General features: G+C 46.0%; 1 long non-coding RNA gene across 1 annotated transcript in view; it reads left to right on the top strand.

Moving 5' to 3' along the window:
* The first annotated feature begins 1,139 nt into the window (after positions 1 to 1,139).
* Positions 1,140 to 13,483, top strand: part of LOC146186006 (uncharacterized) — a 224,395-nt gene continuing 212,051 nt past the window's right edge. The window contains exon 1 of the long non-coding RNA XR_014708064.1: positions 1,140 to 1,387. This is a non-coding gene — a long non-coding RNA (uncharacterized LOC146186006). The remainder of the gene's footprint in view (positions 1,388 to 13,483) is intronic.

Raw genomic sequence — 13,483 nt, 5'->3', positions numbered from 1 at the left:
TGCATTGCTAGAGCACTAGGCTTCAATTGCTCTGATATTTCTACACGCCTCATGCGATATATACTGCTTATGTGCCCTGGTCATCACATGCAGATGGCCAATACTAGCTATTAATTCAATCATTTTGAGATTGTTCTCGTGTGTATTTCATTCTTACTTCTAATTGACAAATATTTTCACGAGTAACGGACCGTGGATAAGGTTGGGTTGATTGGAGGCATTGGGGGAGGCCTTTGGTCGGCAGCGGGTATAGGGAGGTTGGCGTTGGTGATAAAAATGATGCTTGTACATGCATGCCGCAAGTTTAAAGAAAAAAATTGTGTTTATTAATTTTCAAAGCATTATTAAAGCGAAAATATAGGTGTGTTCAGCTTGCGTAAGCATACATATACATTAACAATCATTATTTAGCTCTCCCTTAGCTAAAACCTGGTTCGTTTAGCTTTGGTTCGCCACTCCTTATTGTCTTTAGCTAAGTATTTAATAGATGATTTGCGCACTTACCAGGATGACGAAGATTTAATTAAAAAAGTAAGTGCAACTTTGCCAGAGAAGATGCAGATGAAGAAGACGACGACATTAGAAGCGCAGCGGGAGTACGTCTGGCAGATCAGAAATAAGCTACCTGTCCTGATGGCACAGTTCTTGAACGCAATCAGCGGCAACGATGCTATCAAGCCTGTTCGACGGTCGTCGATGTAGAATGTCGGTTGCAGTCGGCAGTGTTCAATTTAAAGTTGCGCTGAAACATCTAGATAAACCAGCGAGGGAATACTGGAAATGTGCGGAATAATAACGAAAAATTTGTGCTGGCGTGTGATCATTGCAGGCTAATCTGGGTGCATTTGGCGCTACAAAGCAAGTAATAAAGGCGCGTTTTGCGATATCGAGCATGAACAAACAGCACAAACTCGGTCTATGCGCCATAGGAAAAGTGAGATGGGTGACTGCCGACAGCTGTTGAAAACAACAAACGTAGATTCGGGGAATAACACCCACCTCCCACCAAAAGGCATTATCACGATGCTCTCAAAATAAACAAAGAAAGGAAAAGTAAAACACTAGAAATCAAATCACCTGGGGCCGTTAGCGCCCTGTTACGGCATACAACATGCACAATTTCTGGTTGCGCGCGGCACCGCTCGGACGCCGTCGCGCTGTCAGGAATAACCTCGTAGTTCAGTTGTCTGATTCGGCGAAGGATGGACTGTGGGCCAACATATCGGTAGAAAAACTTTTCTCTGTGTCCATGGCGGCGAATCGGCGTCTAATCCCCTTGCATTTGCTCTGCGTTGCATCGTCGCAAGCTGTATCGTCGGGCGTCGGTGTGTTGCTGGTCTTCAACGCGGAGCCGGGCGAGTCGTCGGGCGTCCTCTGCACGAGGCAGGTAGGCAGAAACATCGAGGTTGCCTTCATCTGTGACATACGGTAGCATTGTGTCGAGCATTGTCTTGGGCTCCCTACCGCACATAAGCTTGAACGGGATTACTCTATTTGCTTTCTGTTTGCCCAGGTCTTGTTACGTTATTTCTGCGGTGTCGGATGTACTCGAAATCTGTAGACAAGCGCTGTCGGGCGCCATTTTATGTGGTGCTCTTGAAATGTAATTTATTGTAAAAAGTGCGTTTTTGAAGCTGACCAGCTCGTGCGTTTTTCTCACTGGGGCGCCGACATGCCTGGCGCCAACTGCCGGTTTTTCGCTGCATGTGGTGTGGCACGTCGATGGTGCGCTGGCGTTTCATAGCGCCACATGAAGTTCGCAGAGAAAGTTCGCTCCATGTGGGTGAATCTTAATTGTAGGTTAATATTTCCTGTGTGAGCTGCGCTGTAAAAGTTGTTCCCGTCGTGATGAATATGTCGCGAGTATCGTGCCGTTCGACAAAGAACTTACCGACTTCTGCTGTGGTACCATTAGGCAGAGTTCTTGCTTCGCATAATGTAATCGGTTGCCACGATGTTCCACTTGTTGCCTTTGATTATTACGGGAAAGGACCGAGGAGATTGGTCCGAATTGTTGAAAGGACATGGACGGTGCGGTATGGGCTTCAGTGTCCCTGCTGCTCTGATCGGGGACGTTTGCGTAGCTGACATCATGGCACATTTTCTCGTAACGTGCAACGTCGGCGGTTAATCGCGCCCAATAGTACTCCTCTTGAATTCGATGTAACGTGCGTGCAAATTCCAGGTGCCCTGTTGTAGGTTCATCGTGGGACGCTAGCAGATTTTCTGCTTTGTGGTTTTTATGAAAAACAAGAAGATAAGCGGTCCTATTCTAAGCGAAGGTTTTCTTTGAGATGATGGTGTTGTATGATGCGAATAATGACAACTGACATCTGAAGATAGCCGAAGGGGAAGCGATCTCGCCATCTAGGCAATCTACTAGGTTTTGCGATTCAAGCGTTGCTATGATGCACGATTGCTAGCGTTTACCGGTCCCAAGAAGGCTTCGTCTTCTTTCGGGGGAGCATCGACGGTGGCCAGGGATGAGCAGTCTGCGTCAAAATGTTTGTGGCCATACTTGTAGACTATAAAAATGCCAAATTCTTTCAGACGTAGGCTCCAACGGGCAAGGCGGCCGGAGGGCTCTTTCAAATTTGTCAGCCAGTTTCCGGTTCATGGTCGATTACTACCTTGAAAGGCCGACCGTACAGCTATGGGCAGAACACTGAAGAAGTAACAGATAATCGCGACACCTCCTTGGCAGTTGTCGAGTAATTGGCTTCGGCTTTTGAAATGGACCTGCTAGCGTACGCGATTACGTTCTCCTGCCCGGCACTCTTCTGAACGAGAACGACGTTATAAGCCCACTCTGCTCGCCTAGGTGCGAATTCAATCTCGGAGTTTTCATCAATGTGGCCTAGGACAGGAGGAGACTAGACAGCGCTTAACTTCGCGGGAGCTTTCTGTTTGCGTCGTTTCCCATTTAAACGCTACGTCATCATCTTCAAGCTACGTCAAGGGCTCGGTGATGCGCGAAAAGTTTCTCGCAAATCGCCGGTATTAAGCGCACAGTGCAAGGAAACAGCGCACTGCTTTATCACCTGACGTTGGAAACAGCGTGATCGCAGCTGTTTTACATGGGTTTGGACGAACTCCGCAATTGCTTACGATGTGGTCCAGGAAGAACAGCTCCTTGTAAGAGAAGCAGCACTTCGCTACTCTCAACGTCAGCCCTGACGATTTGATTGCGTCGAGCAGTGTGCGAAGCTTTTGCAGATGCATCTTAAAAGGTCAAAGAGAAGACAATGATGTTGTCTAAGCACACCATGTAAATATGCCACTTCAAGCCAGCCAATCCGGTATCCGTTACTCGCTGTAACGTCGCTGGTGTGGAGCAGAAGCCGAATGGCATTACCTTGAACTCGGGGGTACCGTCTAGTGCGATGCACGCAATCTTCTCGCGATCTCTTTCGTCGACCTCCATTTGCTAGTACCTGCCCTTCAGGTCCATCGACGAGAACCACCTTGATTTGCAGAGCCGGTTCATTCGGTCGTCGATTCAAGGTAGAGGGTAAACATGCCTCTTCGTTATGCTGCATGGACGCAGAAATGAAGTGACCCGTCTTTATTCACCAGAACGACTGGGGCCGCCAGGGGCGGCTGAGTGACATCACAGCTGCTAAGTGGTTTCTCCTTAATTCAAGGTCAAACATGCGCACACTGCGAAGAAGCTACGGAAGGGGGTAGTGAAAGCGTTCACTTTTAAAACGTACAAAAACGTTACAATGCTTTAATATCGGGCCTGATAATTGCGTTATAACAACGAAAACAGTTAGTCGAGAGCAAAAAAGAAACAAAAGCAGCAAAAACATTTAAAAAAACAAAAAAGAAAAGGTAGAAAGAGTCAAATAGTAAAGAAAGACAAAATACAAAATTGAGCTAAAAACAAAAAGAAAAAAAATTAGAAGTAAATGAGTGAAAAAGCGGCAGAAAAGTGCAAATAATCGCAGGAAAGGCTTTCACCTTACCGGGCATAATAGGGATTTATCAGCCGCTAGCGAATTTCGCTTCAGTGAAGTTCGTCACCAGCACCTCGGCTTGTCCTCCCTGGAAATTAGCAATTACTTTTGAGATGCCGAGACCTCGTTCAAAGAGAAACTGGGCGTTTCCTTCGACGACGTCGTCGGCTGTTTCGATGTCTGCGTTACCCACGGGGACTATGAAGCTTGATACGTTGAGCAGCAGCTTACTCACGTCGAGGGGGGCTTGGAGGGTCTTGCCGGAAAGCAGGTCGGCGCAACGCACCAGCATAGTTCATGGCCGTTATTTCTTGCATTACAACCATCGCTCCAGGACTTCCGGAAGCTGCGTTTGCTATAGCATGAGGCGGCGGAATTCTTGACTAACGACTTGATGGATAGTCATAAGGACGATATTTGCCCACGTGGGTGTAGTGTCACAGTTGGTTGCAGACAGCACTTGAAGAGCTGCCGGTTGTAAAGACGCGTCCTTGCTTCCAAGGCCTTTTGGATACTTGCTGATTCCTGGTAGACCTCCGCTACACTTTTGGTGGCTAGCGAAAAAGGCCCGCATATAGTCATTTCTCACTGCACGTCAAAATGTTCACCCTGGTCTCATTTGTCATGTTGAGAATGACGCGGCGGAAGAGACGCTTCATCTTCTCAACATAAGCCGGGCGGACTCATTTGCAAGATGAATGTGATTGAGGGAAGTACCGTGCTCTTACATTTCTAATTGCGCCTAACCATTAACGAGGCGGAGCCTTACGACGCTCCGCCTCGAAAGAGTGCTAATCTTTAAAAGAAGTTTTGCGGTTTTCAAACCATATCCGTACAGATCCCTGAAGTGAGAAAAAGGCTTGCCTAAACTTTTCTAAGTTGTCCCCAGCGTTGAAGAATGCCACACGCTTGCAAATGTCAACCTAGTCTTCCGCATCTACCTCCGGTCCTCCTCCGGTCCTCCTCCGGTCCTCCTCCGGTCCTCCTCCGAAGCTGAGGGCTCACAGGGTTGGACGAAAATGAGAGGCTGCGCCTGCCCAGCTAGTTCCGTCTTCAGCGGCATGGCCACTTTTACTAGTGTTGAGCATCTTCACCAGATGTCACGAAGTGGGGACAATGCTGTTGGCGACAAATGAGACAGGAATTGCCGTTAAATGAACTCTTGAGCTGGCTTACGGCCGGGGAAGAACAAAGTAATCGGCGGCGGTGATAGGAGCAAGCGTGCTTGGTGACCGTCGATCTACTAATGTCCGTTGCATTCGGCAGTGCTCAATTTAAAGTCTGCGCAGAAAAACATCTAGATAAACAAGCAAGGGATACTGGAAAGGTCCGGAATAATACAGGAACAATTGTGTTTGTCTGCGATCATTCCAGGCTAATCTCGGCACATCTCGCACTACCACGAAAGTGATAAAGGCGCGTTTCGGGATACCGAGCATGAACAAACAAAAAACATAAAATCTGTTCGTGCGCAACAATCAGTTACAAGGCCACATACCGGCGGCTGTTTAAAAACAACAAACAAAAGTTCGTGGCAGTATTTAGAGAAGGAAGAAAGGGGACGCAAGATAGGAAACGTGTGGCTTACTGGCTTGGGGTCGTGGTAAGTGCGCAGGGACAAACAACAGCCCGGCGGTGGCCACAGGAAGAAAATGAAGGGTGGAGGCTGAGGAATGGAAAGGTCATCACGAGGGCCGAAGAATGCTCAGCACTGGGGTGGAGTTATGAAGAGTAGCCCATAGGTGACGTCCGGGAAAACAGAACGTTATGAAGACCGGAGGAATGTCCAATAAGATGGCTGGGTTGAAAGGCGGAAGAAGAGGACACAGAACGAGAGTGGAGAGTACCGTGTAAGAGAGAAAGGCAAAAGCGTAAGGTGGAATGTTGCGGTTGAGGACGCGACGCGTGAAGCGGGTAGAGTTGCACCCAATTTCGCCAACTAATGAGCAACCTGCTTCAGCGAAATGTGAGGACGCTAAAGAGCAACAGGCCTACACTGTCTACGCGCCACTAAAGACGAGGTTCATAAGTCGAGTATATGCGTATATATACCTTAAATTTGACTCTCTTTGCATAAAACAAAATCTAAATGACAACAATTTGACGCTAAAATTTAGCGCTACCGAACATGATAATCGCCTGCCTGTTTCTTTTCTCAGAGTGGTATAGCTGCGCCAGTGGAAAATCTACAAAAACTTTGCAATAGATATTCTGGGGGCACAATATGGTATAGTTTACGGTTCCACCAGCAGCTTTCGGTTGTTAAATTGCCTAACTATGGCTTGAGGCTTTAATTCATTGGTATTTACCACATTATGTTGTCGAGAAGCGTTAAACGAGATAAATAAATAACGTTCGTATGGCCTACAGGCAGTCACGAGAGATGGCAATTGAAATACACATTTTATTTAGTTGATTAGTATCAATTAAAAATGTTTTACAAAGTTTAATTTGCGTTCAGTTTCTATGGGCTGCGAATTAGCAAGTTTAAGGAATACGTAGCAATGCCAATAAACTCGCAACCTGCAATATTTGCTTCCTATATCCGTGACTCAACATTTTCGGCAGAACCCTCCTCTGTCAGCAAGAGGCGTGCAAGCGGTGACTAGGCTGAATTTTCTGGAAGTCAAAGCGAAGGTTCTAGTCTCTGTAGTTAAGTAAGGTCACTGTTTAGAACAGGCAGGTGAGAAAGCATGCTCATGGAGAACATGCAGAAAACATCAATAACTGGGCTTCTTTGTCGACACTCAGCCCGTCATGCGCTGTATCGCCAGACACGTAGATATAATGCACGGCATTGCGACAAGGCGCAGCTAGCGCCTATACACGCTGCGGCACCGCCCACTAGGCAGGACGCAGGGAATCGAAACTGACGACTGTAAAATCGTCCATTGTCTCGGATGCCGCAATCACCATCTTCTCGGCTGAGCTTGCTTTCCAGTCATTACCGAAGATGACACAATGACGTGAAGTGCTGTCTCGTTCAAGTGCGGATATACAGTACGCAAGCCCCATACAGCAGTAAGGCTGGAATTTTCTTGATTGGCGCTGAGACAACGAGCATTCATACTAACTTGCAAATTCAAGCGGGCCGCGAAATCGGATCCTTCCTTAATATCTACATTGAATTTCGACAAATATCATCATTTTAAGAGGTCATTCTCAACGGGAAACTAAGCAACAAGTTGTTTTAGATGTCTTAAGGTCCCCAGAAGCTCTACGGCGTGTACATGTAGAGGAATCATATTATTCAGAAATGTGCGCAACAAACACAAACACAAGAGAAGAGACACAACACACGCGCACACTACCAACTGTAATAAGAATCTGAAAACACTTCCTCTTCACCACTTCTCTTCTTCTACACTCAGGTACATCTCATCTTCCTCTTCTTCTCATCTTCCTCTTCTTTGCCAAGGGGATAGTGGCACTTTCCTCCTCGCAGACCATAAACATCGTCCAAGCATGGCAGTCACCAATTCTACACTGTCTTGTTACTCCACACCTCTGTTTTGCCCAGAAACTCATACCACGCTGGACAAGCAAATACCACCACATAGTCACATAGTCACACACTAATAGTCACAGTGTAGAATTGGTGACTGCCATGCTTGGGCGATGTTTATAGTCTGCGAGGAAGAAAGTGCCACTATCCCCTTGGCGAAGAAGAGGAAGATGAGAAGAAAAGGAAGATGAGATGTACCTGAGTGTAGAAGAAGAGGAGTGGTGAAGAGAAAGTGTTTTCAGATTCTTATTACAGTTGGTAGTGTGCGCGTGTGTTCTGTCTCTTCTCTTGTGTTTAAGTTTGTTGCGCCACATTTCTGAATACTGTGCAGCACCAACTAGCCCCTCAAGCCGTTATTTTGAGGAATCATATGCACGGGATAAATGAATGTTTAACGTCGCTATTAACTTTTTTGAAGATTGAGGCCAGCTTGCTTGGTCATGACACGAAAAAAACATGTGAACACCTGCGCGTCCGCGAAGCTTTTTAAACATTTAAACTGTGTATGGCGTTGTGAGAGTAGGACAAAAAGGCAGCTTCTTGATGTCTTTCTCCTTAGGAGCCGCTTAAGGTTTCTTGAACAAGCTGCCGGTCACTGGCATTAGGAGAGGTGCAGTGTAACCCGACTCGAGGAGCCGCCCAACCTGCTAATCAAAACTGTCGTAAGTCAATGTTCCAATGCTATTTGAACGACTTTACGAAAGAACAGGCTGATAATGCATCGCTTTACTAACTTTGAATCGGCAGATGCATATGATAGGAGCGCTTATTCCTGGACAACTTGTGGAAAATACGAAAAGCGAAAAGTGTCATTGTGTCTATGTGTCTTTGCAGAGAATGCATTTCCTGGTAATTGAATAGTAGACTTTAAGGTGCGCGCTAGCGTAACAAGTTTGGTGGTCTTTGAGATGCGCACTGCTTGACCTTTTACCTTGGAGAGCTTGACGGAATCCTTCGAGTCAAAAAAAGTCTCTAAAGCGGTGATATGTCGCTAGTGTTGCATTCCCTGGTTGTAAGCAAGCTAAAATCCCTTCAAACGAGAAACAATTCACGGCTGCGAAGACATGTGGCTGCTCAGCGTACACTGGCAGCCTCTTGGAAGCCGGTTTGCGTTTTATCAGCATGTCCACGCCCTCGGAGGATGTCCACGACGTCGTTGGCGGAGTCTGGAGTTCATTGCGCCACTTGGCCCACACGTCTCAAGTTCGATTTCTGACTTTTTGGGCTTAACGACATAATTCGGCCTCTGGTTGAGAACAGTTGAACGTCGTCCGGTAAGACAATGTGGCCAACACTGTGTCCGGGATTGCCAGGCCACACGGACCTCTTGGGCATTCCCATCCACAGCTGAAGCAGACGTCGTTACTATGGGATTTCCACCATACTGTCCAGAATTAAGGCTAATTCTTTCCAAGTTACGTAGGATGCTTGGCTGGAGCATCAGGAAAGATAGTTTATTTTTAGCGGCATGACTGCCACTACCACTCAGACCCCAGAAGATTAAGGATTTGGCTGCCATGGATGGCTTAATAGGTGATCGGAACCGAAGACTATACAGCTTAAACTTCTGTGGTTCCTAGGACACCTGGAATGTGGAAAGGTTAGTTCCAACACAGTTGAGCCCTGGAATTTTGGAAATGGGGGCATGCGCACTTCGATTCGAGACGTCATCTTTTAACTCTGTGACCTACAGGACCTGTTTTAGCTCCAGGGATATGTTCCTTTGTGTCTCCGTTGCTACAAGATTGGCCATTACGCCATTAAAATACGTATGCAATGGGTCGTACGTGGATAAGCTCCGTGATGGCAGCCTAGCTGTCAAGGGCATTGTAGGAACATTTTATGTATGTAACCTATGTCTTGAATGCTGCTGGTGGCATTTCGGACGATGCACTAACTGAATTAGTAGCGACTGGTCCATAGCCATGAAAAATAATGCCCTTACCTGGTGCCGCTCCAGCAATGCAGTGTGAGAACGCCCAACCTGTGCCTACAGATCAGCTGTCTGTAGATGTGAAAGCTCAGTGACTGGTTGAACAGATGTATGTAACGCACAGCGGCAGCGAAGTCAGCCTTAACGCACCTCAATCAGCTATCCGTGGGCCACAGGAAGACAGTGCCGCTGTTGCTGCTCCGCCGAGTGCCTCGAGCCATTATTAATATTCTCGAGGCGCTATTGAATGTACATCCAGAAATATCAGTTGCTGAGGACGGTTTTGGTGTGAATATGCTTACACTAAGTGATTTATTAAACAGTGGCCTATGGCCGAGTTCTGCCTGATCTCCGTACTTAATCCCTACCAACCACAAGTCCCACCAACGATATTCAAGTGCAACATACATCCTCGCAGCCCCAGCTCGAAAAGACTTTGGAGCTCTAGGTAGCATTACTTTCAATTGAGAATGACACCAGACAGCGTGAATGCTTGATCCAAGTAGATGTATTATGGCGAACGTCCAGCAGTTGATCATTGCAATTGTTCACATATATATACTGAGATCTGCACAAACAAAAGCTAACGCCAGCACAACCTTGTGCGCTCATGGGGTGGCGTTGCCACGACTGACTGAACGCAAATATCTCAGACGGCGTGGCAATCTAACTTATTCGCAGATGCTTCTCAAACACCAAGAGTAAAAGCGTGAGATACATTAATGTCAAAATTTATTAGTTGCCGTTTGGCCTCTTCTTTTGAATTTGACTCATTTGCAACTGTAATAATACAACGAACACGCATTTGTGACATGAAATCCCCCAGCCAGTAGTGATATTTAGTAAAACTTTAAAGCTACACATTGTCCCGACGCGACGTCCCCATTAATGTAGCATCGTTGTTGCAATAGCAATAAGCAACAATACTTCTTTTTAGAAGTGGAGTGTTAATTATGAGACAAATTTTACAAACTAATGAGAATTAATGATTATAAATGCTACAAACCCTGAAGTGCAGAAACTTTCATTTCTAGAAATGCCAATTGTTTGATCGCTGATTGCCCTATTGACCAAAATCTCAAAAATATACAATATCTTCAATGAAACAACAAAATGTAATCTTTCGGATTCCTCTTTAACAACCTCGGATGCAAAACGTACGTTTTCATCTCCTGAGATGCAGCACTATTTCCTGAACAGTAACAATGTCCAAGCGATTTCCCAGAAACAATTGGCGCAAATGTACTTGTTTCCACCTTGACCGGAGGCTATATATATATATATATATATATATATATATATATATATATATATATATATATATATATATATATATATATATATATATGCCTGTATACACGGCTGTATACACGGCATGCTTTTGAGCATGCCGTGTATACAGTTCAAAAATTTACAAAAGTCCCCCTCTCTCTCCCATTCTCTTTTTTCTTCTTCAGAGCCCTGTTTACTGCACCTATGTCGGAATCAATTGTCACGAAAATACAACGTAGGGAGAGATCAGTAAGGAAAGGGAACTATAATCAAGTGAGCACTAAAAAATCAAGCGCATGTAGATCAGTGGTGGCTTGTTACTTCAGGGAAGCTTTTGGTCGTCTGAAACCCAGTATAATGCTGGAAAAACAGGCATTACCTGGTTTCATGAGTCGAGCCATTATTATTCGTAGTTATCTTTAATCTCGCCCTCAGCATATCTATTTAAATGGGTTTCATTTCTTCAAAAGTGTTATCGAGTGCGGCGTCCCAGAAAGAGAAATTCTAGGCCCGGTAGTATTTCTCATATAAATGATGCTCTGAACATTCCCAAGAAAGACAAAGCTATATTATAGGCAGCCGATCCAAACGTCTTTTTTCTCCTAGCAACCTACAAGAACTAGAGGCTGCTGCGCAGGCCTGGTTGCCTGAACTAAATCAATGGGTCACAAAACCAGCAGAAATGCAGATCATTATTTACATACTACTTTCATCATTACCGAAATTTCACCGACTAATAACTGTGACAAAAATGCCTACGAGATCATACTCCTATGCAACGAATATCCAAATTTATTTTAAACACACAAAACTGTTTCCACAGCTGAGAACTTCATATTTAAAGACAGGATTTCTTTTGCTCGCTGCGTGAGAACATTGCACCTCATTAAGTTGACATTAAGTATTTTGCAGTCAGCTTTGCAAATCAGTTACTTGGAAACACTCATTTGCAGAAGCGAAAACTTATTTTGCCCAACCTTGTCTTACGTTTTGCGAGCGTCGTTGTGTTCTTTGACCCCACATAAAGATGACAGCTCAATGAAACCAAATCGCCCACTTCCCGTAATAAAACTTTTTTTTTTGTTAATGCGCAATTCTATTCTTCTTGAACATGTTCAGATTTTCTTGCATGAGATTCGTTTCAGCACCCAGTGCGAAAAACCGTGTGTCAAAGCTGTATCACCTCCTACTGAAGCCCGTACCGATGCCAGTGGCCGTCCTATCCCAGCGTCAACCCGAAATTGATAGTCTAATCGCCTGTCGGCAACCTGGTATCCCCTTAAGAGAAGAACTAATTCATCACAGAACTAAAGTACCCGTCTCTTGTGCAAGCTGTCGCAAAATTTCGTCCTTACCTATATGGCATGCCATTCACAGTTGTCACAGTTGTCGCACTGTGTCGGGTTTATTCTCTTAAGGATCCTACGAGGTGTCTCGGACGCTGGGCACTACGACTCCATGAATACGACTACGTCGTGGTCTACAGGCATGGGGTGAAACGTCTTGTACCTCCTAGCGGCCACGAATTACAGCGTTAGCACCAATTCTTCTTCAGTTAACCCTACACATTGGAGGCCCAACTACGGACTGAGCCCTTTTTGCGAGGATGGTGGGGCTGTTCGCACAACCGGGCGCCTCCAAACGCGCTCCGGGAGGGAGCGGGGAGGGAGGGAAGGTTGATGTGTGTTCTCCCCAGATCGCACGCCGTACGACTGTATGAGCGCGAGCGAGCTGTCTTTAAGGCACTTTTCTCCTCCTTTGTCATTGCTGCCTGAAGCTGGTCACAGTGTCAGTCTAACGCGATCTGCTCGCAGCAGCAATTACAAATTCAGCAAAAAAGTGCATTAAACGGAGCTTGAGTGAGCTCTCGCGCATAAGCGTGCAATACATGCGACCTGGCTCATGAACAGCTAGAATTCAACGCAGCGATAAAAAAACGCGTAAACACACGATTGAACATTTGCTCTTCTTTCAATAAAAATGTGCAAGTCAGCTGAATGTCTGTTAAAAAAATGGTGCAACATTTGTGAAAACGCAACATAAATAAAATACATACACACATCACGTACGGGCGAAAGGTCATTGTGTGCACTCTCCTTACCATGCTCATCCACTTTCTCCCAAGACGAACTAGCTCTTCTGCGTGTAGATCCAAGTTATGTCGAGCAATTTCCACAAGGAACGACGCATAAACCGTGCCGTCCGAAACTAAGCGCTTCTATTCAGTGGCTCATAAGAATCTTCAAAGGCGCGAGACGGCGTTCACTTTTGTTGTCTAACGTATACTTGCGGCGAGCGAGCCACACCGCGCACGAAGGTCGCGAACAAAAATCTAGTTGTCCCCAAGAACCTACGAACTGTTTTTCTCCACGAACTCTCTGATCATCCGACTACGGCCGCGTCCGTCTTCGCTCTTCTGTTCTGGCCTCTATCGCTCAGTCCGTCATTGTATTGGCGCTTGCGATGCGTGCCAGCGTCGCAAGCTGCTAGTATCTCCTCCAGCTGGCCTTCTTCAGCCCATCGACATTCCTCCGGTGCCGTTCTACTGTGTCGGCTTGGACGTTCTCGGGCCTTTTCCGGAGTCCACTTCTGGCAATAGATGGGTTATAGTAGCCGCAGATTATGCCACCTGGTACGCGATAATGCGCGCGCTCCCCACAAGTACTGCCACTGATGCAGCCGACGTTCCTAATTCAAATCCGGGGTTTTCAGGAACATATCTTCGTTTACACAAACAGTTTTCTGTCTAAATCTGAATCGAACTATTCTGCCACAGAGGATGAACGCCTAAACATTGTGTGGGCGGAGTCGAAA

This window comes from Amblyomma maculatum, chromosome 6, assembly GCF_055883805.1.
Source record: "Amblyomma maculatum isolate TAMU_Amacu chromosome 6, ASM5588380v1, whole genome shotgun sequence".
Classification (NCBI taxonomy): Eukaryota; Metazoa; Arthropoda; class Arachnida; order Ixodida; family Ixodidae; genus Amblyomma; species Amblyomma maculatum.
Note: the sequence above shows the minus strand (reverse complement) of the source record. Positions and strands in the feature narration are given on the sequence as shown.